The following is a 7,910-nucleotide window of genomic DNA, read 5'->3' as shown; positions in this document are numbered from 1 at the left end:
TCTTTATTTCAAACCTGTAAAGTGCCCTTTTTCTCAGCTTTCGACCCCCGGCATGTCAAATAGCCTTGGTAGTAGCGTTATAATGTGTAAAGATCGCGCTTGACGTATCATTCAGATGCTAGTCAACATAACTCGTATTCAGTATTCGCTTTTATCAAAGAACTGAATTTTGCTTCTGTGGTTATTTCACGCACGCACCTCGGCATATATTGCCAGGGGCTCGATATGGCAACATATGAGTTGCCGACAAGTCCGAATAGCTTTATAGCACACTTCGACGTCACGAGTTTGGCCTTATATGTCTTAGCTCCGAATCATGTGTTTGGTCAATAGTTGGGTTGCCCGGCTCCTGTGCTTACTACCTTACGTTCCGCTCTGTCGGCCAGGGTAGTAAAGGGAGAACTACTGCGACTGTGTCCTGTTTTGTCTGGATGAGCACCTCAGTAGAGAAAGCCGAAAACTGACTATCATGATGCGGCGAGAGCTGGTCAACCACTCGATGACTCACCGGAATCTTCGCGATTCCTTCCGTATTACACAAAGGACTGTTCTTCTGGTCACGTATGTAAATGCACCGTATTCGGATAACCGCGTACACACCAGGGGCTATATCGTTGACCCACCCTCAAACTCCTATGGCTAAGTGAAAGTGTTAAAGACCTATAGTCCGATTGCCTGGTTCACCGCATTGACACCTCCTTAATGGACCAAGACATTGGGTCAAGAGTGATCAAGTGCTTTTCTGGACACCCCCGCGTTATACGCGAGGGGGCCTAAGCCGCCGACTGGTAAACTTTGAGATTATACAAAAACGGCCACACAGGAGGCACCAAAAACTTTTTAGGCAAAAGTTTAAAAAACATAGCCCTAATATATCATAATATTGTTCTTACAATTTCGATACATTTTCACTCGAACATAATATCTTTCGAGCACTGACCCTCTATCAAGCAGGCACCCTCTAGGACATCCTCAACATAATGCTCTGGCGTGTGATGGTCCTTGCCCTTGGGTGGACTTTTCGCTACAATATCGGTGGCCTTCATCTTCGCCCAGTACGTCTTGATGCGGGCAAAGGCCATCCGTGCACCTTCTATGCACGTCGACCGCTTAATAGCATCGATACACAGCGCCGCATCAACAAGTCGCTGCACCAAACCGAAATAACTATTCTGAATTGGCTCAGTCGGCCACAGCCGGACCACGATGTCCTTTGTGGCAGATCCTGATATCTTGTGGAGCTCGGCCCACTAGGCCATCTGTTTGTTCAGCGACAACGGACGCTTTGGCATGCTGTATTGCGACCAGAAAAGCTTTTTTGTCGCATGTCCTCTTGCACTTGGAAAAACTGCATCGCATCGAAGACACTCTTCGGCAAGTGCAAAAATGCGTCTGGAGAACTCCACTTTTGATTAAGCGGGGCATACTTCGGATCGCCGAATTTAGTTTGTAATAAGAAGGGCTTACCAGCCGCGATCTCCCCAGCTTGTCGGATCTCCTCCCGAGCCGCTCTAGACTTGGACCGTGATTCCCTTGACTCTTGTAAGGCCTTGTCAAGATCGGCCGCTCTGGTTTTGTTATCTTTCTCGAAAAATTCGCATCGGCTAGTGGCATCTTTTAGCTCAAGCACCATAGTAGATATTCTCTCCTCGCACTGGCGTCGAGCAGCCTGTTCGGCCTTTAATTCAGCAGCTGCCTTTTCGGCAACCGCATTACTCATCCTGGCTTGCTCCTTGGCCCGGGCAAGCTCAGCCCGAAGAGTCTCAACTGCGGCGGCACTATATGCAGTTATACATATCTCAGTATACAATTCTCAGCATCATGCTCATATTATAGTACTTGCATATACTAACTGCCCCAAAGACATACCTTGTGCCTCGTCGAGCCGCCTGTTAATAAGCGTGATGTCATCATCCGCCACATCAAGTTTCTGCTTCAGATCTGCAACCTCTGTAGCTTGGGCAGTCGCCAGGGATGTAACAGCTTGTGTTCCAATTAGTTAGATTATTTCCTGGGCATATCTTTCTTGATCCTCTGATCGCCTCCCTTTGGACGCCAACCAAAGTCTCAGGCGCATTTTGCATTTATAGCACAGATGAAAATATTACATTACGTACCTCGAAGCCTCTTAGCTTGCCCGTAAAGGCTTCATTCAATCCGCTTTTCACGGATAGAACCCTCTCAACTACAGTACTCATCAAGGTACGATGCTCCTCTGAGACAGGCGCATGTTGCAATATGTCCATCAATGTCGGCGCCTCCTTATCCCTGGAAGCAGCTGTAGGGGTACGGACTCCCTTCAAAGGAATATGTTTACTCGACCTTAGAGTCGTCTCTGGCTGTAAATCGGATAGTCCGTGGCCTTTATTGTTGGTCCCCGTAGGGGCCGCACACCCCAGATCCTGGACAACCGAAGTGTCACCTTCGGGCCTAGTCTTCATTGTCCCTCGCACCACTTGTTGATAGAGAGAGATCCTCTAGGACGACACCTCGGGGTCATCTGCCCTATTGGGCGGGGAGACCTGTGGAGGCGTCTCGCTCTCCATCATCTCCGGAAGAAGATCCCCCGAGGAGGAGGACTGTTGAGGAAGGCTGCATGCCGGACTGCAAACATATATTTTAAATATTACCCTTGCAACCAGGAAAGAACATGATATGTTTAAAACACCCTTGTACACTTATGATTCAGCTAAGGGCTTGTCCTTATGGAGGAACTGCGTGACAATGTCGCCTCCCAAACCAGAACTCCCTGACAGGGATATCTTCCCTCGCTTAGAAGCCTTTATCTTCAAGTCCTCGGAGGCGGTCCTCTTCTTCCAATGGGGAGAAGGGATGTCAGTTTCTCCTTCGCTTTCATCTTCGGAAGAGGGAGTTCCAATCTCCCCGGATGAGGTGCCTGGCATACCTCTAGAATGGGGGCCACCCTGGGCCTTCTTGCTCTCCTCCTTGTCTTCCTTTGCCGACACTTGATATGGTGCCGGAACCAACATCCTTGTTAACATCGGATCAGCTGAGTCTTCGGTAAGAGGAGCCGAACACCTAATTCTCTCCGCCTTCTTTATCCAACCCTGGCCGAGTATGGTTTTCTCAATATATTGTTATGAGAAATTTAACTAAGCTGTGTTTAGGAGTCGAGTGCTTACCGAGGTATCCGGATGGTTGCAGTCAAGGCTGATGTCCTCTGTAGTATCCGGCCACTGTTTTCATGTCCCGAAGAATAATTTCCATATTCCTCCGAGCGTCGTGCCGAAGAAGTGTTGAAGGGTTCGTGGTCCTTCCAGATTGAACTCCCACATGCGGACAGGCCGTCGCTGGCATGGTAGGACCCGACGGACTAGCATTACTTGGATTACGTTGAGAAGACTGGTGTCCTTTTCAATGAGGCTCCGAATGCGGCTTCGCAGCATCTGCACTTCATCAATTGATCCCCAGTCCAGCCCCTCATTAATCCATGATGCAAGCCGTAACGGAGGGCCAGATCGGAACGCAAGTGTAGCTGCCCACTTGGTACCATGGGGTTCAGTGATGTAAAACCACTCTTGCTGCCATAGGTTGGAAGTTTCTGCGAAGGAGCCTTTTGGCCAAGGAGTATTGGTGAGTTTTCTCACTGCAGCACCACCGCACTCCGCTTGTTTCCCGTCGACTACCTTCGGCTTCACATTAAATGTCTTGAGACACAAGACGAAGTGTGGGGAATATGGAGGAAGGCCTCGCACATGATAATGAATGCCGAGACGTGAAGAAAGGAATCTGGCGCTAGATCATGAAAATCTAGCCCGTAATAGAACATGAGCCCATGAACGAAGGGATGAAGAGCGAACCCTAGCCCTCGGACAAAGTGGGAGATGAATACGACCCTCTCATTGGATCTGGGAGTAGGAATAACCTGCCCTTGAGTAGGAAGCCTGTGGGGGATTTCTGCGGTCAGGTATCTTGCCGCCTGGAGCTTCGCAATATCCTCCTCTGTGACAGAGGAAGCCACCCACCAGCCTTGAGGGCTGGGTCCGGACATGACTGGGAAGTGCGAAGCGATTAAATTGAACCTTGGGTGCTAGAACTCGAGGAGGGAGAACTTGAGGAAAGGGTTGGCGTCAAGGAGAAAAGACGGGTCTTAGCCCCTTTATAAAGGCGCCCCCTCCTAGGCCTCAAAACTTGCCTATTCCTAAGGAATCATGCCAACAGAACGGTTGGGTTACCCACACCCGTATTGATGACAATCCCGCAATAAGGGGACACGATCTCTGCTTTGACAAGATGTGCCAATGAAACTGCATCTCGAAATATGGAGCGGCATGCTAAAAAACGGTTCGAAATAATGGTCGGGCGGTGACGTGATGTCAGGCTACAAAAAATTGTCAGCGGATTGGACTCATGAAATATTATACTCTCTGCGGTTGTGTGTGGAATTTGTTTTGAAGAGCCGGACACGATTCTTGTGCTCAAAGACTTTTTTGGAGTATTCGGAGAAGGAACCCGCCTTGCAATGCTAAAGACAATTCACGCGCCGAACACCTCGTCATTGAAGCCTGGTTTAGGGGCTATTGAGGGAGTCCTGGATTAAGGGGTCCTCAGACAGCCGGACTATGTAGCGTGGGCCAGACTGTTGGGCCGTGAAGATACAAGACAGAAGACAAGCTTGGCGCCCGGATATGAAGATTCCTTTCTCTGTAACCGACTTTATACAACCCTAAGTCCCCTCCGGTGTCTATATAAACCGGAGGGCTTAGTCCGTAGAGGCAATCATAATCATACAAGCTAGATTTCTAGGGCTTTGGCCATTACGATCTCGTGGTAGATCAACTCTTGTAATACTCATATTCATCAAGATCAATCAAGCAGGAAGTTTACCTCCATAGAGAGGGCCCGAACCTGGGTAAACATCGTGTCCCCCGCCTCCTGTTACCATCAACCTTAGATGCATAGTTCGGGCCCCCCTACCCAAGATCCGCCGGTTTTTACACCGACAATGACGACGCTATCATTGGTTTTCATGGTTCAAATTTTGTCTTGCTGAGTGGTGTCAGTATAGGCATATCTTTTTGCCTTCTTAAAACTTCATGACATTAAGAAATAGTTTTCATAATAAACCTACGGAGCTTAAATTATGCATCTTACTGAGAGGAAAGAGGCATATAAAAACTATCTACAAATGACGACGCTAGCGTTGGTTTTCATGGTTCAAATTTTGTCTTGCTGAGTGGTGTCAGTATATGCATATCTTTTTGCCTACTTAAAACTTCATGAAAATTAAGAAATAGTTTTCATAATAAGCCTATGAAGCTTAAATTACGCATCTTACTGAGAGGAAATAGGCGTAGAAAAACTATCTACAACAGATAACTAAACTATCGGTTGTTTTCTACTATATAATCACCAACCCCATAACGGGGTTGTGAATTCTCATACTCAGTGTAATCCGATGAGAAGTGGCTAAGGGCCTCTTCCATGTCTGGCACTTCCTGCTGCATCAAATATTCAGAACATCTTCAGTGTATACCAAGGAAATCATTCTGGTCAAAGGAATGCTTGTCTATTTTTCAGAAAGGAAGCTACTTTAGGCAGCTGGTCTTCAGATTGGTTATTGTTGGAGTATTCTTCATCCGGAGAAAACTTGGCATGTATCTCCTCTGCATCCAGTGGCATCTCTTGTGAAATCAGGCAGATAAATCAAACAATGACCATAGTTACAACCTTAATCAGAAAGAGGGCACATAGATCTGCAGGTACATCACTGAATCACAAGTGTAGTTACCTATGGTCCTGCTGAGGACTTCTCCGGGCATCCAGATGCTGAAACACATGGAGAAGCAGCGGCTAGAAATATTGACTGCGCCCGCGCCGGTGTGGTCATTGTTTGAGAGCGAGGCACTGAATGTGCGGGAGAGAACACTTTGCCGATCTAGGGTTTCTTCTGTCTGTCTTCATAGAAATATATGATATACCTATGGGCATTTTGGCTGGGCTATTGTCTCTGGGCCCATACACCACAACACCCAAGGGCCTCCATAGTAGCTGTAATCCGGATAGAAACATAGGAGCTGTGTCAAACAAAAAAGGCGAATAGAAAAGTACACAAAGGGCCACGCTAATTGTTGATCTTAGGTAATAGCAAATAGAAGCAGGCAATACCGTCTTACAAATGGAGTGCAAAGATGAGTATCTAAGATCTTAAACTGATATTACAGTTTGAAAATAAAAACACACTGGTAGCATAGTAAGGTTGCTTGTTAATAAGCCATCTGTAATAGGAAGTTGAATTTTCCGATCTTCTTCCCTATTTGATGTATAGCAGTTCACTCAGAGAGTAGAATACATCAACTTTTCTAGGCTTCATCGCAGCAATATTCCTATGGGAAATGAAGAAACAAATTCACTGTTATATCATAGGACCTTGTCAGTATGTGTACTTTGTTGTCCTATAGGTTCTAAGTTCTTGTAGGCAGCGCAAAATATTGATAGCAATCAAGCCATGCCCTCTTGATTTGAGATTTTCAAGCAAACAAAGGCTACAGCCAAAGCTGTCAGATCAGGGACAGAGAAGAAAAGAAGAAAGAAATAAAAGTCTACCTTTCATCGAATTGTTTTAAGGAGCTTCTGGACCGGCCATTCGCACCTCCTACTCTGTAGCTAAAACGTAAATTCTCAAAATGAAGGAAAAAAATGCACTGCCACACATGCACACTACCATTATTCAACATGTCGAGCAATCGATCAAAACCAAATAAGCATTGTTGCACAATTAATAAAGATATATTTTAGCCAAGTTTTCCGTTAGCCGGTCATATTATCTTCCAGTCGGAACCAAATAAGGTTGGTTGCACAAACAAATAAAGAAATAGTTTAACCGAAGTTCTCCTTTAGTCGGTCCTATTATCTAATTTCCTAAAAGTGCAGAATATGTTTCTACACTCATAACATCAAAATGCAAGTTCCATTCAGCAAAATCTTCTGATAGATTCTTCATCTACCCTTCTTTATCAAATCTGTAAACACTGTGCCTAGCTAAAAACATATACTACTGTGAAATCAAAGTCAGAGACACATGAGTAAAGAGGTAAAGAGAAAGAAGCACTTAACAAAGATTTATCATGGGCCGACTATTGCTGCTACAGTATGATTGTTTGGCCCAGCGTTGCAACATCTCATGTCACGTTGTTCGTCTACAGTGCATATAGTTCAATGGATAGGAACTATAAAAAGAGGTCTAGTTGAAAACTACATATAGTTCAATGGATATGAACTGTAAAAATAAGCTAACTAATCCAAGATTTCCTTTGTCCTTTGGAGACAAAAATGGGAAGGTTTTGAGATATATTTTGCAGCACGAAAAAAATCCATTATTATTTGAACTTTATTAAAACCCAAGGAATACAAGGGGATATCTAGACTACCACAATCAATATCCATTACATCGAAATTGGAAAGTAAAAAAACAATAAAACAAGAAGAAAGTAATGAACAGAGCATTGAGGAATCAGTAGAAAAATTTCATGCAAGAAAAAATAACTCAGTGACGGTTGCTTGCTATAATCCCTGCGAATCGAAAGAACAACAATTACATATGGAGATGCATAAATAGCAAGATTAGGAGGAGATTATTGAGAGAGAGGGGTCAGGAGAGGAGGGGAAGTTCACCATGGCATCGGCCATTGCTTGATGCTCGCTCCCCAAAATCATCCAGTGGTTGCCTGTCCCGCCGCCGCACACATGGTGCTATGCAGAGCAAGGCGGATGTAGAGGCGGCGGTGGCGCTCACGACATGGCGGAGGCGAGCCAATCCGCTTCCCTGGCTGGCATCCGCGCCTCTCCTTCTTCTCTGGCTGGCGATGCCCGGTTGAGCTCCTCCTCTCGCGGCTTCCTAGTGAGCTGGGCTAGATAAAGGCCTCGGGAGGCGGTGGATCTCATCCAAA

The 7,910-nt window shown here is 45.9% G+C and overlaps 1 long non-coding RNA gene across 4 annotated transcripts; it reads right to left on the bottom strand.

Annotated features, from left to right (window-relative positions):
* Positions 1-5,263: 5,263 nt before the first annotated feature.
* On the bottom strand, positions 5,264-7,904 carry LOC119330631. Of its 4 annotated transcripts, none has more exons than XR_005160181.1 (4): positions 7,636-7,904; positions 6,568-7,533; positions 5,753-6,347; positions 5,264-5,645 (listed from the first exon to the last, which is right to left on the bottom strand). It is a non-coding gene; the product is annotated as an uncharacterized LOC119330631 (long non-coding RNA). The 4 variants fall into 4 exon arrangements; XR_005160187.1 differs by having other exon boundaries at positions 5,753-6,012; XR_005160180.1 differs by having other exon boundaries at positions 5,753-7,533.
* Between the last annotated feature and the right edge of the window lie 6 nt (positions 7,905-7,910).

This window comes from Triticum dicoccoides, chromosome 1B (genome assembly GCF_002162155.2).
Source record: "Triticum dicoccoides isolate Atlit2015 ecotype Zavitan chromosome 1B, WEW_v2.0, whole genome shotgun sequence".
Taxonomy (NCBI): Eukaryota; Viridiplantae; Streptophyta; class Magnoliopsida; order Poales; family Poaceae; genus Triticum; species Triticum dicoccoides.
Note: the sequence above shows the minus strand (reverse complement) of the source record. Positions and strands in the feature narration are given on the sequence as shown.